We start from the raw sequence: 16638 nt of genomic DNA on the forward strand, positions 1-16638 counted from the left end.
CGGTGGCACAGCTTGCCCTTGTGTTCTCAACACTAGTGAATGTCACAGGCGCTTAGGACATCGTTTTTGCCTATGAAACACAAGTTCAGGTTGGGCAGCACCAGTGCAAGCTTCCCCTGAGGATAACCTCAGTGACAGGGCAGGGGACAGCAGCGTATGCTGCCTCGCAAGTACAGGGTGGGCAGTAGCAGTGCAAGCTTCCCCAATGCATAACCTCAGTGACAGGGCAGGGGACAGCAGCGTATGCTGCCTCGCAAGTACAGGGTGGGCAGTAGCAGTGCAAGGTTCCCCAATGCATAACCTCAGTGACAGGGCAGGGGACAGCAGCGTATGCTGCCTCGCAAGTACAGGGTGGGCAGTAGCAGTGCAAGCTTCCCCAATGCATAACCTCAGTGACAGGGCAGGGGACAGCAGCGTATGCTGCCTCGCAAGTACAGGGTGGGCAGTAGCAGCGCAAGCTTCCCCAATGCATAACCTCAGTGACAGGGCAGGGGACAGCACAGCAACGCATGCTGCCTCGCAAGTACAGGGTGGGCAGTAGCAGTGCAAGCTTCCCCTGAGGATAACCTCAGTGACAGGGCAGGGGACAGCACAGCAACGCATGCTGCCTCGCAACTACAGGGTGGGCAGTAGCAGTGCAAGCTTCCCCAATGCATAACCTCAGTGACAGGGCAGGGGACAGCACAGCAACGCATGCTGCCTCGCAAGTACAGGGTGGGCAGTAGCAGTGCAAGCTTCCCCAATGCATAACCTCAGTGACAGGGCAGGGGACAGCAGCATATGCTGCCTCGCAACTACAGGGTGGGCAGTAGCAGTGCAAGCTTCCCCAATGCATAACCTCAGTGACAGGGCAGGGGACAGCAGCGTATGCTGCCTCGCAACTACAGGGTGGGCAGTAGCAGTGCAAGCTTCCCCAATGCATAACCTCAGTGACAGGGCAGGGGACAGCAGCGTATGCTGCCTCGCAACTACAGGGTGGGCAGTAGCAGTGCAAGCTTCCCCAATGCATAACCTCAGTGACAGGGCAGGGGACAGCACAGCAACGCATGCTGCCTCGCAAGTACAGGGTGGGCAGTAGCAGTGCAAGCTTCCCCAATGCATAACCTCAGTGACAGGGCAGGGGACAGCAGCGTATGCTGCCTCGCAACTACAGGGTGGGCAGTAGCAGTGCAAGCTTCCCCAATGCATAACCTCAGTGACAGGGCAGGGGACAGCAGCGTATGCTGCCTCGCAACTACAGGGTGGGCAGTAGCAGTGCAAGCTTCCCCAATGCATAACCTCAGTGACAGGGCAGGGGACAGCACAGCAGCGCATGCTGCCTCACAGGTACCTGTGCATCAGCAGTGCAAGGTCGCCTGTGTGCGGAAATAGGCATGCACTTGCGCTACCTCTTCTTTGTATAAACTGAGCTTGCAAACACCCTTTTAGCATAGAAAAGACAGAACTGTTACCAACGCCAGTGCTTGTTTTACTGTCATACTACTAACCCCAGAGTCCAGATGGACCTTTCTGAAGATTGGGTGGTCCGGTAGATGGTCTAATGTTATGCGTTTGAGCTAAATCAAGATGGAAGAAGACATTCTTCCCGTGAGTTCTCTTCCAGATAATTCACGCCCTTTTCTGTCTCTCAATCAGTCCCCGAGTAATTGCTGCTTCGCCTAATTGTGCGCATATGATTTGGACTATTGAACATCACTTGAAACACAGCATGGCTAGTGGCTTGAGTGGCCGTGGGTTTTGTTTGCCCTGGGCTGGCTGTATTGTACATACTGTTCTTTCTGGGTCGCATAATACAAAGCAGTGTCTTCTGGGAAAAGGTACCCCTCCACGATAAGTATTAGCACATTCCAAATGTGTCGCGTGCACCGTTTCAGTTTACGTACTTGTTTCCAGAGATGTCTGGTTTTTCATTGCAACATTTTTCCGTGTGAACTTTGGGTTTATTACGAACTTCTGCATTGCTTCGGAATGTTTCTGCGTTTAACTTTTGTTCCTTTAGGGAATATTTTCGAAATGACAAGTCCTGCATATTTCAAACAGGCTCCTGATATGTGCACACAGCTACACCCCTGGGGCATGTTTTTATCGCGGTTCAGCCGCGAGCGCAGAAGCCCCAGCCTTCTTCACAGCTCCTCAATTCTCACCTGTCTGTCTGATGGTAGGAATCTGATAAGGTCGTCACAGCACCCTTAGCACTTCACTCCGCTTGCTCTATCCACTTAGAACCCAAGATCAGGGAGTCTGCGGTGCTTGGGGGGAAGAGCAGAAATTCCTAGCCAGGGCCAGCTCGCGCGCACGTGGCCAGAGCTGTCCATGAGCCCGTCCCCCGTCTGCCCCGACCCCCGCTGCCTTACCTCAGCTGCTGCTCCTCATTCCACCGCTTCTCGCAGGTCGTCACTGCTCCTCCGCCGCTCCTGGACGCCGCGCTCCTGACGTCAGACGCAGGTCGTGGCCGGCGCTACTTCGAGGGGACTACTTTTTTTTAAATGTTAATTTTTCAAATCTAACTTATTTTTTAACGTTATATCGCCTATGTCCATCTGCACACCCTGAGGATTAGAACAATGTATTGGGTGTGTGGATTGGCGCTGTGGTTCCCGAGTTTACCTTGCCAAAAGGTGAGAGTTCTCTCTTTATAGTAGTAGTATAGATATATATATATATATATATATATATATATATATATATATATACACAGTGCTTGACCCATATCAATGTAAGATCATTGCAATTTGTAACCCAACCACGCATGTCCTTTGTTTTTTTTTAAGTTGGAAATATGTGTATATATATATATATATATATATATATATATATATATATATATATATATATATATATATATATATATATTATTGAGTAAAAAGTCTCCACGCAACACTTACCCGGCACAATGAACTCTGGGAGATGCAGTCTGTTACCGTGCTGCATCCAGTGGGCGGATACAATTCTGATGGAGGCGAGCATTTCCACCAATGGGATGTGCAAAGAACAAACTTTAAGGCGGTGTTCATGCAAGGCACGGAAAGCACCGGCATCTGAGGAAGGCGAGAGTTCGCCGAAATGCATCATGCCACACCTGCTTGTCAATAAAGTGCCTCCCTACAGAAATCCTCGTGTGGCCTCTTCTGCTTCTTCGCACTGCAAGGAAGTTTTGGTAATTTGTGCGCGTCAGCCAGAGACGCGGAAAAGGGGCCCCGTTCAGCAAGTTGACTGGGGCTTTTACTGGCTCCTGCTGTTCTCAGCTTCTCTTCGCCCAAGGTATTGGGACAGCTCCAGTCCGCCATCCAGCGCAAGCAAAGCATTGGACCACTGCCAGCGGCAGCGCGTGACTTCACGTGAGGTGAAAATCACTGTATTTTGAACCTACGGCCCAGCGGACACTTATTCTGGGGGTGTGAACGGTAGCGGGGACCAGAGGAGACACTGAGACAATACTCACCGACACTTGTATTCACCGGGCCTAACTTTGCACTGCTCAAGCCAACATGGGCACAATTTTGAGTAAAAAGTCTCCACGCAACACTTACCCGGCACAATGAACTCTGGGAGATGCAGTCTGTTACCGTGCTGCATCCAGTGGGCGGATACAATTCTGATGGAGGCGAGCATTTCCACCAATGGGATGTGCAAAGAACAAACTTTAAGGCGGTGTTCATGCAAGGCACGGAAAGCACCGGCATCTGAGGAAGGCGAGAGTTCGCCGAAATGCATCATGCCACACCTGCTTGTCAATAAAGTGCCTCCCTACAGAAATCCTCGTGTGGCCTCTTCTGCTTCTTCGCACTGCAAGGAAGTTTTGGTAATTTGTGCGCGTCAGCCAGAGACGCGGAAAAGGGGCCCCGTTCAGCAAGTTAACTGGGGCTTTTACTGGCTCCTGCTGTTCTCAGCTTCTCTTCGCCCAAGGTATTGGGACAGCTCCAGTCCGCCATCCAGCGCAAGCAAAGCATTGGACCACTGCCAGCGGCAGCGCGTGACTTCACGTGAGGTGAAAATCACTGTATTTTGAACCTACGGCCCAGCGGACACTTATTCTGGGGGTGTGAACGGTAGCGGGGACCAGAGGAGACACTGAGACAATACTCACCGACACTTGTATTCACCGGGCCTAACTTTGCACTGCTCAAGCCAACATGGGCACAATTTTGAGTAAAAAGTCTCCACGCAACACTTACCCGGCACAATGAACTCTGGGAGATGCAGTCTGTTACCGTGCTGCATCCAGTGGGCGGATACAATTCTGATGGAGGCGAGCATTTCCACCAATGGGATGTGCAAAGAACAAACTTTAAGGCGGTGTTCATGCAAGGCACGGAAAGCACCGGCATCTGAGGAAGGCGAGAGTTCGCCGAAATGCATCATGCCACACCTGCTTGTCAATAAAGTGCCTCCCTACAGAAATCCTCGTGTGGCCTCTTCTGCTTCTTCGCACTGCAAGGAAGTTTTGGTAATTTGTGCGCGTCAGCCAGAGACGCGGAAAAGGGGCCCCGTTCAGCAAGTTGACTGGGGCTTTTACTGGCTCCTGCTGTTCTCAGCTTCTCTTCGCCCAAGGTATTGGGACAGCTCCAGTCCGCCATCCAGCGCAAGCAAAGCATTGGACCACTGCCAGCGGCAGCGCGTGACTTCACGTGAGGTGAAAATCACTGTATTTTGAACCTACGGCCCAGCGGACACTTATTCTGGGGGTGTGAACGGTAGCGGGGACCAGAGGAGACACTGAGACAATACTCACCGACACTTGTATTCACCGGGCCTAACTTTGCACTGCTCAAGCCAACATGGGCACAATTTTGAGTAAAAAGTCTCCACGCAACACTTACCCGGCACAATGAACTCTGGGAGATGCAGTCTGTTACCGTGCTGCATCCAGTGGGCGGATACAATTCTGATGGAGGCGAGCATTTCCACCAATAGGATGTGCAAAGAACAAACTTTAAGGCGGTGTTCATGCAAGGCACGGAAAGCACCGGCATCTGAGGAAGGCGAGAGTTCGCCGAAATGCATCATGCCACACCTGCTTGTCAATAAAGTGCCTCCCTACAGAAATCCTCGTGTGGCCTCTTCTGCTTCTTCGCACTGCAAGGAAGTTTTGGTAATTTGTGCGCGTCAGCCAGAGACGCGGAAAAGGGGCCCCGTTCAGCAAGTTGACTGGGGCTTTTACTGGCTCTTGCTGTTCTCAGCTTCTCTTCGCCCAAGGTATTGGGACAGCTCCAGTCCGCCATCCAGCGCAAGCAAAGCATTGGACCACTGCCAGCGGCAGCGCGTGACTTCACGTGAGGTGAAAATCACTGTATTTTGAACCTACGGCCCAGCGGACACTTATTCTGGGGGTGTGAACGGTAGCGGGGACCAGAGGAGACACTGAGACAATACTCACCGACACTTGTATTCACCGGGCCTAACTTTGCACTGCTCAAGCCAACATGGGCACAATTTTGAGTAAAAAGTCTCAACGCAACACTTACCCGGCACAATGAACTCTGGGAGATGCAGTCTGTTACCGTGCTGCATCCAGTGGGCGGATACAATTCTGATGGAGGCGAGCATTTCCACCAATGGGATGTGCAAAGAACAAACTTTAAGGCGGTGTTCATGCAAGGCACGGAAAGCACCGGCATCTGAGGAAGGCGAGAGTTCGCCGAAATGCATCATGCCACACCTGCTTGTCAATAAAGTGCCTCCCTACAGAAATCCTCGTGTGGCCTCTTCTGCTTCTTCGCACTGCAAGGAAGTTTTGGTAATTTGTGCGCGTAAGCCAGAGACGCGGAAAAGGGGCCCCGTTCAGCAAGTTGACTGGGGCTTTTACTGGCTCCTGCTGTTCTCAGCTTCTCTTCGCCCAAGGTATTGGGACAGCTCCAGTCCGCCATCCAGCGCAAGCAAAGCATTGGACCACTGCCAGCGGCAGCGCGTGACTTCACGTGAGGTGAAAATCACTGTATTTTGAACCTACGGCCCAGCGGACACTTATTCTGGGGGTGTGAACGGTAGCGGGGACCAGAGGAGACACTGAGACAATACTCACCGACACTTGTATTCACCGGGCCTAACTTTGCACTGCTCAAGCCAACATGGGCACAATTTTGAGTAAAAAGTCTCCACGCAACACTTACCCGGCACAATGAACTCTGGGAGATGCAGTCTGTTACCGTGCTGCATCCAGTGGGCGGATACAATTCTGATGGAGGCGAGCATTTCCACCAATGGGATGTGCAAAGAACAAACTTTAAGGCGGTGTTCATGCAAGGCACGGAAAGCACCGGCATCTGAGGAAGGCGAGAGTTCGCCGAAATGCATCATGCCACACCTGCTTGTCAATAAAGTGCCTCCCTACAGAAATCCTCGTGTGGCTTTTTCTGCTTCTTCGCACTGCAAGGAAGTTTTGGTAATTTGTGCGCGTCAGCCAGAGACGCGGAAAAGGGGCCCCGTTCAGCAAGTTGACTGGGGCTTTTACTGGCTCCTGCTGTTCTCAGCTTCTCTTCGCCCAAGGTATTGGGACAGCTCCAGTCCGCCATCCAGCGCAAGCAAAGCATTGGACCACTGCCAGCGGCAGCGCGTGACTTCACGTGAGGTGAAAATCACTGTATTTTGAACCTACGGCCCAGCGGACACTTATTCTGGGGGTGTGAACGGTAGCGGGGACCAGAGGAGACACTGAGACAATACTCACCGACACTTGTATTCACCGGGCCTAACTTTGCACTGCTCAAGCCAACATGGGCACAATTTTGAGTAAAAAGTCTCCACGCAACACTTACCCGGCACAATGAACTCTGGGAGATGCAGTCTGTTACCGTGCTGCATCCAGTGGGCGGATACAATTCTGATGGAGGCGAGCATTTCCACCAATGGGATGTGCAAAGAACAAACTTTAATGCGGTGTTCATGCAAGGCACGGAAAGCACCGGCATCTGAGGAAGGCGAGAGTTCGCCGAAATGCATCATGCCACACCTGCTTGTCAATAAAGTGCCTCCCTACAGAAATCCTCGTGTGGCCTCTTCTGCTTCTTCGCACTGCAAGGAAGTTTTGGTAATATATATATATATATACACATATTTCCAACTTTAAAAAAAACAAAGGTTACCCGGATGTTACTGGTAGGAAATAAAAATATATCCAACTTAGAATTTCACTGAATAAACCAAAGGTTACAAGGATGCTATAGTTAGGCTCAGATTTCACTCATACAAAACCATACAAATTCAGCAGTTATAGATACCTGAGATAACTATAACTTATGCCCCAGCAATTCACTGCTTGTGATCTTCCATATTACATCACTCATGACATGGTCAGTGACATCACTGATGACGTCACTGATGATATCTCTATTCACATCACTGATGACATCATCCACAGAACCAATTACAAACCCACTCATACCCACTCAAACCCCTATACACCCGCTCATATGGCCACGCACACATCCACACAACCACTTACATACCCATATACAAACCCATTTATTGACACACACATCCACTCATACAGTCCCACTCAAAGCCTTTACACCCACCCAAACAATCACTTACAAACCTAGTCACTAACCCATGCAGCCACTCATACATCTATTCACTCACACATACAGCTCTCACATTAGCATTCACTGACCCATAGAGTCACACACATAGCCACTCACTAATACAGCCACTGACGCAACCACTCACCAACACAGCCATTCCCATCCCACAACCACTCACTGACCCATATACCTAGTTATACAGCCACTCACTTACCCATACAGCTACTCATACATCCATTCACTAATCCAGTTAACAAATTACATACTCATTCACACATCCATACCAGCACTCACATACCTACTCACTCACCTACACAGCCAGTCAGTCACTTACTGTGCAAAACAGCCAAACACACAGACTCACTTACCCATACATCCATTGAAACAGTCATTAACATACTCATACAGCCACTAACGTAGTAACTCATCTATCCATAGAGCCACTAATACAGCCACTCAGCCACCAAAAAACAGCCATTCATACACTCTACCACCCATATAGTCACTAACTTAGCCACTCACTCCCATACAGCCAATCACACTCAATCACCAATACAGCCACTCCCACAGTCACTCACACTCCCATACAGCTACTCATGGAACTCCTTATTCACCTATACATTCAATCACACTCAACAGGCACTCAGACACCAACTCCCATACTGAAATATACAGTCACACAGCCAGTCAGACAATGTAATTTAGAAACAGTATCACTCATTACTAGTTTACAAAATATATTAATTTAAGTTCGGCAGTAGCATGCCATATTTTTTCTCAAAAACATTAAAGAAACACTTACATTCACTGTATGATGCCATCAGTGAAGGGATTTGAGATGTCATCAGTGATGTTACTGACCATGTCATGAGAGATGTCATATGTGAGGTCATAAGCAGTGCATTGGGGGGATAAGTTATAGTTAGTTCAGGTAACTATAACTACTGAATTACACAAGTAAAATGTGAGCCTAAATACAACGTTCCTTTAACCTTTGGTTTTTTCATGTTACAGGGATGTTGTAGCTAGGAACTGTGTCTGAATATTTATGATTAGGTCAGGGATTCATTTGAAAATACATTTTTTTATTATATAATAATGTTGGTGTGGTACCATGAATCTGGATGACAATGATTGTTTTTTTACAAAGTTTATCTGAGTTACTTTTGGCATGCCAGGTTTTGTGCAATTCTCTCCGGGGTAGAATAAAAAGCATGCCGAAAATAATCAGCATTTCTCATAGGAATCTGCTCCAGAAAAGAACACTGAACAGAGTTAGACAAAACTTAACATGAAAACCAGAATTTTACATAAAGAAGTAAATATGCTTTGTGCAGGGTAACCCGGTTCAGTACTTTTTTTGTTTAATTACATAGTTAGAGTAGGTTGGACTTTGAAGGTTTAAAAGTTTGACAATACCTTGAAGGTTGAGATTTGTTTTTTTTATTTGTCTATAAATCGAAAGCTATTTGATGAATGTGAATGAAATTTGGCGTGCGCTTACCATGATTAGCTTACTCATAGATTTTTATATTTGTACAGATCTGGGTGTGCGTCACTTTTAATATGGGAAAAAGTGGCATACTGACCATGCAAGGGGCTTGTAACTAAGTGTTCTGTAGGTATGGTATGTTTAGTGCAGCTCAATCAAGAGGGGAAAAGTTAAAAGGGGTAAATCATTTTCACGTGCTAATAACTTTCATACTTTTATGATTCTGCATGAAATTTGTGAGGTCTTTAGCAAGTTATCTTTTTTGTATAAATCGCAAGATTCTTATAGATATAAAATTAAAAGGGGTGTGGTAAAATATTGATATGCTAGTACCTTTGGAGCAGTTTTACTGATGTGTCAACACTTGCTGGAAACTTAATGATTCACTTACTATTGATATTGTGAGTATCATGCAGATTTGGTAGCTTGTCTCCTTTCTGGTGAAGAATTGGCTTGGTAGTTTAGTCTGCCCTGTTCCCATGATGCACTGGGCCAGGGACAGACTGATTTGCATATAGCCAGGTTCTGAGCTGGGATGGGGCAGTGAGATAAATAACGGTGATGGATCAAGCCCTGATCTTTGGACTGGGTAAGAGTGGTCTGCTTAATTCAGACACTCTGTTCATCACCACCCCCTTTTCTGAATCGGATTTGTTTAGTCGGGCACAGTTAAGTGTGGTTGGGGTCAAAAAAGTGCTGTTTGCAATTTCGATACTTTTTAATGAATACTTATGAAATTTTGCAGGCTGTAAGCAAGTTAAGAACAGTGAAGGGATTTTTAATTTTATGGTTGAAATGAAATCTGATTAGGCATAACAAAGGTAAAGGAGAAGGATCAACACATGTTTGATAATAACTTTGATGACAGTTCATGAATGTGTTTGCAGATAATACTACTTTCATAGTCATGTCATTGATAGTGTTCATGGTAATTCAGAATGTTTGCAATTGAGGATTTGAAAGAAGCATGCACAATTATGTATTTTCCCCTAATCCGTATAGATTTTGTTGTGGAATGCCTGGTTTATAGTTCACCTTTGTAGTCAGGTTCTCACCTTTTTAATTCGCAACCCCTCACAAAATAGAGAAAGTTCTTATTTACAAACTACAAGTATCCTCGCTTAGCAATCTTGCATAGAATGTTATGTATAGCACACACTGGAACATAAACATGCTTGGTTTGTGCAAAGTCTGTTCTGATATTCTGTCCTTTAATTATATCACATTTCAGGCTCAGATATGAAGGCATGACGCCTGATGATAGCAGTTTCACTGCTGAAATGCTTATATGAATGGGACACAATATGTTTTGAGACTTCTGATAGGCATCATTATGCCTGGACAAGACCAGCGAAGGTATGCATCTTGGCCAGGGTGTAAATGAAGACTCTTTTCCGGTCTACACAAGCCCTGCCCATGTACTAAACATGCCTCACTGTGCTGTCTAAATAATGTGTGTAAAATGTTCTCCACTGAGCCACCAGCCTACCTGGTGGCTATGGCGAGGCCTGCTTCATGCCAAATTAATCTCACCTTGGCCAAAGGTTTGGGGATAAGAAAAAAGACACAATCATTTCAAAGCTGCCCTAGTGTGTCTCATGTCCCCACCTCCACCTCCCACTGGTCATTTTTTAGTGAGATGTGGGAGGAGTATTTCACATACCTCCTGCCTTCCTTGAGGGGAGGATTTTGGATTCTTTCACCAACATCCCCACCTTGTCCAAGGATGAGGAGGAACATTGTGGCCCTGCTGCCTTGTACATATTTGAGCAAAGGGCTGTGAGGCAGCTGCAAGCCATCATGGCCATCCATCACCAGAATATAAATTAATATTAAAGAGGGCCATGAAGCTCACTAATGTGAACAGTGCAGGAGGGCAGCTGAGGGGCTGATAAGCAGTCCCCACTGATTGCCAAGGCAGGTGAGGAGAAACACTGCCCTCTTGTACTTGTAAAGGGGGCAAAAAGTAAAATACATGCCCTGTGATTCATCATTTGTTTACCTTGCCCTTGGCAAGTCAGGGGTGACTGAAAAATACCCCTTCCCTTCCCAAAGTGAGGAACGGATCAATGAATGCCACCTATACTTGAGCAAGAAAAGAGGAATTAATATTTCTCCCTGCCCTGCAAACAATACCAACTACCCCAGGATGCTGTTCTCAATAGCAAACAATGCCTCAATAAGGCTTGATTCAAACCTTACAAGAGCCATGCTACTTGCATTGTAATGCTGATGGATTCGATCTCTACCATGTAATATGATCCTGCAATACTCTGACATCCTACTAACATTCAATATGTAGAACGCTACACAACACTAGTCTTGTACCCTTTACAAACTCTGCCAAAGTGGTCATTTTGCATGATTTCACGGACGTAGATGACACTACTTCTCATTGGCATGGATGGATATCAACTGCCTTATTGGTAGCGAAGGTATGCATTCTATGACACCTGTGCTCCTCACACAAACCTACAAATCAAGGGGCCCATTAGGATGTCGGGCAGATCGCCACCGCCATGCAGGCGTTGGCGATCCGCCCGACATCCCACCCCGGCTGCCACCTATTTCCCCCCGCCATATTACAATGGCGGGGGGACCGCGGCGGACGGAAACACCGTCTGCCGCTTTTCCGCCCCGGTCGCCTTGTGGCCGGGCGGAAAAGGGTTCATATGGCTGGCGGTGTCTTCCAGCCACTGCCAGCCATATTAGGATTTGCCTCATGCAGATGCCTTTCCGTGGCATTGCCGCCACGGAAAGGCATGCGGTCTTTACTTTGGGGGCCCCCTGCGGGCCCCCATGGTGAAGGCAAGAGGGTGGGTGCACATGGGTACCCCCCTGCATTTGCATACACAAAGCGACAGGCACCGCGCTTTGTGAATTCAAATGCATGCCTGCATTTTTAACATTGCGGCAGCACCGCCCGCCGCAATGTTAAAAATGCATGTTGCGCCCGCCAGTGTGGTGGGCGCATCATAATTGGCATGGCAGGGCCGCCACTCATGTCGCAGACGGTCCCGTTTTCCACAGGGATGGCGGGCTGGCAAAGTCCGTCCGCCATCCTAATCGGCCCCCAAGTGTGGTTTACTGAGGTATACCACCTGGCCACTTATATGAGACACATATATAAACTCCAAGCTCAACTACCCCAATTTGAGGAAACATGGGGACATTTCCTGCATCTTATGGAACTCTAACATAACCTGTCTCTTATCCTCCACCACATCTACCGCCCTCCACACCCTAATAATATCCTGAGGTGGTAAATCTGACCACATACTACACCCAGAAAACTAGTGAGTCAGGAGGCAATTTGGGCAGCCTTATGCAGAATTCTTACCTGATCTAGATCAGCACCGAAGGCACTTTTTATATATCTGCTGAAAGTACATAAAGAGGACGGTGCTACAACCTTGGCATGTACCCAAGGAAATGCTACATAACACAGGCACGGTTGACTAGTGGTACACCAGAGCTCACCCCTGCTTGGAATGGCTTAACTTTTTTTTTTGTATGTCTATGTCCAGCATTTATATACGATTTACCGAACGTTATTACTCCTCTCCCCTTTATCTGTATTTTTACATTGCTGTTAATTACTGTTGTAAAATGCCAATAAAGAAATGATTGAAAAAAAAGAATAAAGAATTGATGGAGGGATTGCTCATCAGCCAGGTATAGCTTGGTTCGAGTGACACAGTGACATGTGACCCATGTCACACTTAGGGACACATAGTAAAGTGTATAAAAAGTGATGGATGGAGTGCTTGAATTATTCTCAACCGCTGGTAAATACTTGGGGGCCGCATCCCAGTCAATTGTTTTTTTGCACACCACGCCATCTCAGTTTGGACCCAGCCATCTGCAAATCAGTCTTCTTGACCCTGATCCAATGAAAGCAGTCCAGCCCGAACTCCCATGCCAGGTCCTCCCTAAGCCAGAACACAAGCAACACAGGACCGGTTATGCCCTTTTCAGATTGGTGTAGCTTGGTGTACAGGGGACCCATGTCTCGGCATACCTATCCAACTTAGGGTGACATATTAAAGTATACTAAACGTGATAGATGGAATGCATCCCAGTCCATCGTTATTTTGCACTCCATACCACCTCCGTTTGGACCCAGCTGTATGCAAATCAGCAGGGATGTGGGATTGCTATAGCCTGACACGCAGAACATATTTTTTGAGATCAAGGGCAACAAGTTTTCATGTGTGTTGTGTCCTTGGGACGAGTAGGCCAAAGCCCCTACAGCACAAACCCTGTGAGTGCCATTACAGTAGCAGATTATAGATCAGGGAAGGGCAATGTCTGCAATTAAGTTAGTATTTGTGCACATGGGTAAATGCTCTTCAAACTTGTATATATGGGTCATTAATGCAAAGCCTTTATTATTAGGGTGAGCACTCTCACTAAGTAAATGTTGTATGATCGGACTGCACTACTGACAGTTTTTCCAGTATAAAAATGTATACAGATATTTTCGAAAGTTTAGCAATATGAGGTGATGTATAATGCTCCCAGAATGCTCTCTGATTTGCAGAAGCTTAAAAGCACGATTGATGGTTTTTTGCTTTCAAAATCAAATAATCACAAACAATGCAAGTGGGAAAAAACATTTAGCTATACTATTATATTTTAAGTACCATTTCTTTGCAGTATCATTTAGTAAAATGTGTTGATTTATACTAGTATTTACCAAAAATATTCATAATGGAAAATCAGTGTAACCAGTTTCAAAAAGATATGGGAAACAAAAATAAACAAGTATAGGCAAAGCCAGTAGGTCAGAAATTGGTGGTCAGCCTTTTGGTTTTGTCAAAGCGTGACTTGTTTTGGCATGGTTTTTGTGAAACCTTACGGATGTAGGAGCTGCCTGGCTCTCACCATTATAACAAGCATTGGCAAAAGCAAAAACTTGTTTTTGATCTCAAAAAGCATACATTGCCACAGTAGTTCCTGGCACTGTACAAAACTACTTTGTGTGCTGATATGCTCCTTGTTAAAGAGCAGAATGCTGTCACTCACAGTGAAGCCAGCCGACGAGAGAGAAAAATAATCATCATACATGCAAAAGGTCATGGTTAACGCCAGAACAAATCAGGGGTCCTATTAAAAGTCTTAAAAGTGCACCATGGTATATGTCCTTGCATTAAGTGGAGATAAATGGCTTTTGTGAATTCACAATAATATACAGAAGTGGGCTAAGAAATCATACTCCCAGAAAATATTTGTGAACTGCATTTTAGCATGAGCAAAGATGCATGTGGAGATTTGCTCATACAAAACTCTGAGTGTTTGCAAGTTTACTTTCCCGCCAACCACTTTTTCCCCAACCCCTGATGAAGTTTTATGTCTACCATTGTCAGGAGTAATTTTCCAACATTTCTCAGTATGGGGAAAGATTAGAGAAGAGTTGGTAAAAACCCTTAAAACATGCAAGCTAGTAGGTCTGCACAGATTCAAAATGGCATTCCAACCCTGGAACGTCTGCATACCATTAACTTCAGCCCCAGTATGTAGATCTGCGAAAACATGGCAACATAAGGGAATTGCTAGTATTCAAACCCTACTATGGTATGAAAAACCCTGGCATAATCCGACACGCTATATCAGAGGTCTTTTATAATGAGATTGCTGCCATCATTTGTCACCGCATTACATGGCACAAAAGGGACAAGTGGATTTTGTTAGAGGACAAGTAGATTTATTAAACAGCCTGCCCCAGGGACAAGTAGATATTTTATTAAATTCCACACCCCTGAATCAGTCTTGACCTTGCTCCAATGGGAACAGTCTAGCCGAACTGCCAAGTCAGGTCCGCCCTGGAGAAGAACACAAGCAAAACAGGACATGTTTTGCCCTTGGTATGGGCTTTTTAGTCAGGAATAGTTAGGTTCCAGAGACACAGTGTGCACAGGACTCATGTCTAGGCATACCTATCCCACTTAGGGTGACATATTAAAGTATACTAAAAGTGATGGATGGAATGCTTGAATAAATCTGAGCCACTGGTAATTAATTACTTTAGGTCTTGACCCGGCTCCAGTGGGAACCGTCCAGCCCAAATTGCCATGCCTGGTACTCTCTGAACAGGAACACAAGCAATCCAAAACTGTTTTTGCCCTTTTTATGGGCTCTTCAGCAAGTTATAACTTGGTTCCAGTGACACAGTCTGCACGGGACTCCCATCTGGGCCTACCCATTCCGCCTATTGCAACATACTGAAGTATACAAAGAGTGATGGATGGAATGTTATGTTATGCGTATTTATAAAAGCACATGGCTGCCCTAGCAGTGGGACGTCCGAGCACTAAGCAGACACGTGGCTATCAGGAAGGAGTTAAGTAGAGGTTAGAAAAAAGCCAGGTTTTAATCAATTTCCTAATTGGCTTGGTTGGGTGAGAGGTCCGGTTGAGCACACTCCCTTTTGCAAAACTATAATCCTGAGCGACACATAGGATAATGAGTGGGCATGTGACACATACATGATGTTCATGTGTTATCCCCATATCTTTTAATTATCCGTTTAATTTTATTATTTTAATTTTTTTTATTTTATATGCAGACTCAAGAAAATATATTACTAGAGTGCAGTAGCTCATTACAATCGTGAGTCATGGAGACAGTGCTTTATCTATTTACGGGCAGGACTTTGCAAGTCCAAATATGTACAGAGCGGGGGAGAAAGAAAGGGGACACTGTGTCCGTCATGATACAGTATTTACTTTACACGAATGGATAGAAGAAATCAAACGGTAACTTGGCATCAATGGACGGCGGCACTTTCTAACCAGGCTGTGCAGGTACCACAATATCAACAAATGTAACCAGGCTTGAGATCTATAAAATATTTCCTTCCTTGAGAGATGCATACGTAATTTATACCATGACACTGTCTATTTTGGCCTGAGGATTAACCAACGATCCATATTTCTTCCAACTCACAATGATTTCTAGAGATATGGGAACCTGGCATCCTTCCTGCCCTGTGCTGTCTGATTGATAGCTACCCAGTCTGCCAAATGTCAGCCTGAGAATTTCCAAAAGATGCCACATAATCTGGAAAGTTCTGCCCCCTGAGCACTTGTGTGATGGTGTCAGATGTCAGCTGGCAATTAGTGGAATACCTCAATTTACAGCCCAACACCATACTATAGTCAAACAGTACTGGACTTCTTTTGCCTTCAACTGCTAAACAGTCCTGATGTGATGAATTCTGCATCATTGTTAGCTGCCCATATCTATTGGTGCCCTGAATAATACCAGATCCTGCTGGTTTAAATCCTGCCACAATTGGCTGGCCGACAACATATCCTGGATTTCCACTGAGAGTAACTGGACTTGTATTTTGCTGGGTGAAACAAATTTGAATGCTTGAATAAATCTTAGTCATTGGTAATTACACGGGCCGTATCCCAGTTCATTGCAATTTCGCATACCATGCCACATCAGTTTTGATCCAGCGATATGCAAATTCGGCTTGATCCTGCTCCAATGGGAACAGTTCAGCCCAAACTGCCAAGCCATGTTCTCCCTGAACCAGAAAAGAAGCAGCCCAGAACCCTGTAGGCCCGTCTTGTGGGCTCATCAGCCAGGTATAGCTTGGTTCCAGTGACACATTGT

At 46.2% G+C, this 16638-nt stretch overlaps 1 pseudogene; it reads right to left on the reverse strand.

Annotated features, from left to right (window-relative positions):
* Window positions 1-15741: 15741 nt before the first annotated feature.
* Window positions 15742-16408, reverse strand: LOC147662711 (tectonic-1-like; annotated as a pseudogene).
* Between the last annotated feature and the right edge of the window lie 230 nt (window positions 16409-16638).

Source organism: Lissotriton vulgaris, unplaced genomic scaffold, assembly GCF_964263255.1.
Source record: "Lissotriton vulgaris unplaced genomic scaffold, aLisVul1.2 SCAFFOLD_841, whole genome shotgun sequence".
NCBI lineage: Eukaryota > Metazoa > Chordata > Amphibia > Caudata > Salamandridae > Lissotriton > Lissotriton vulgaris.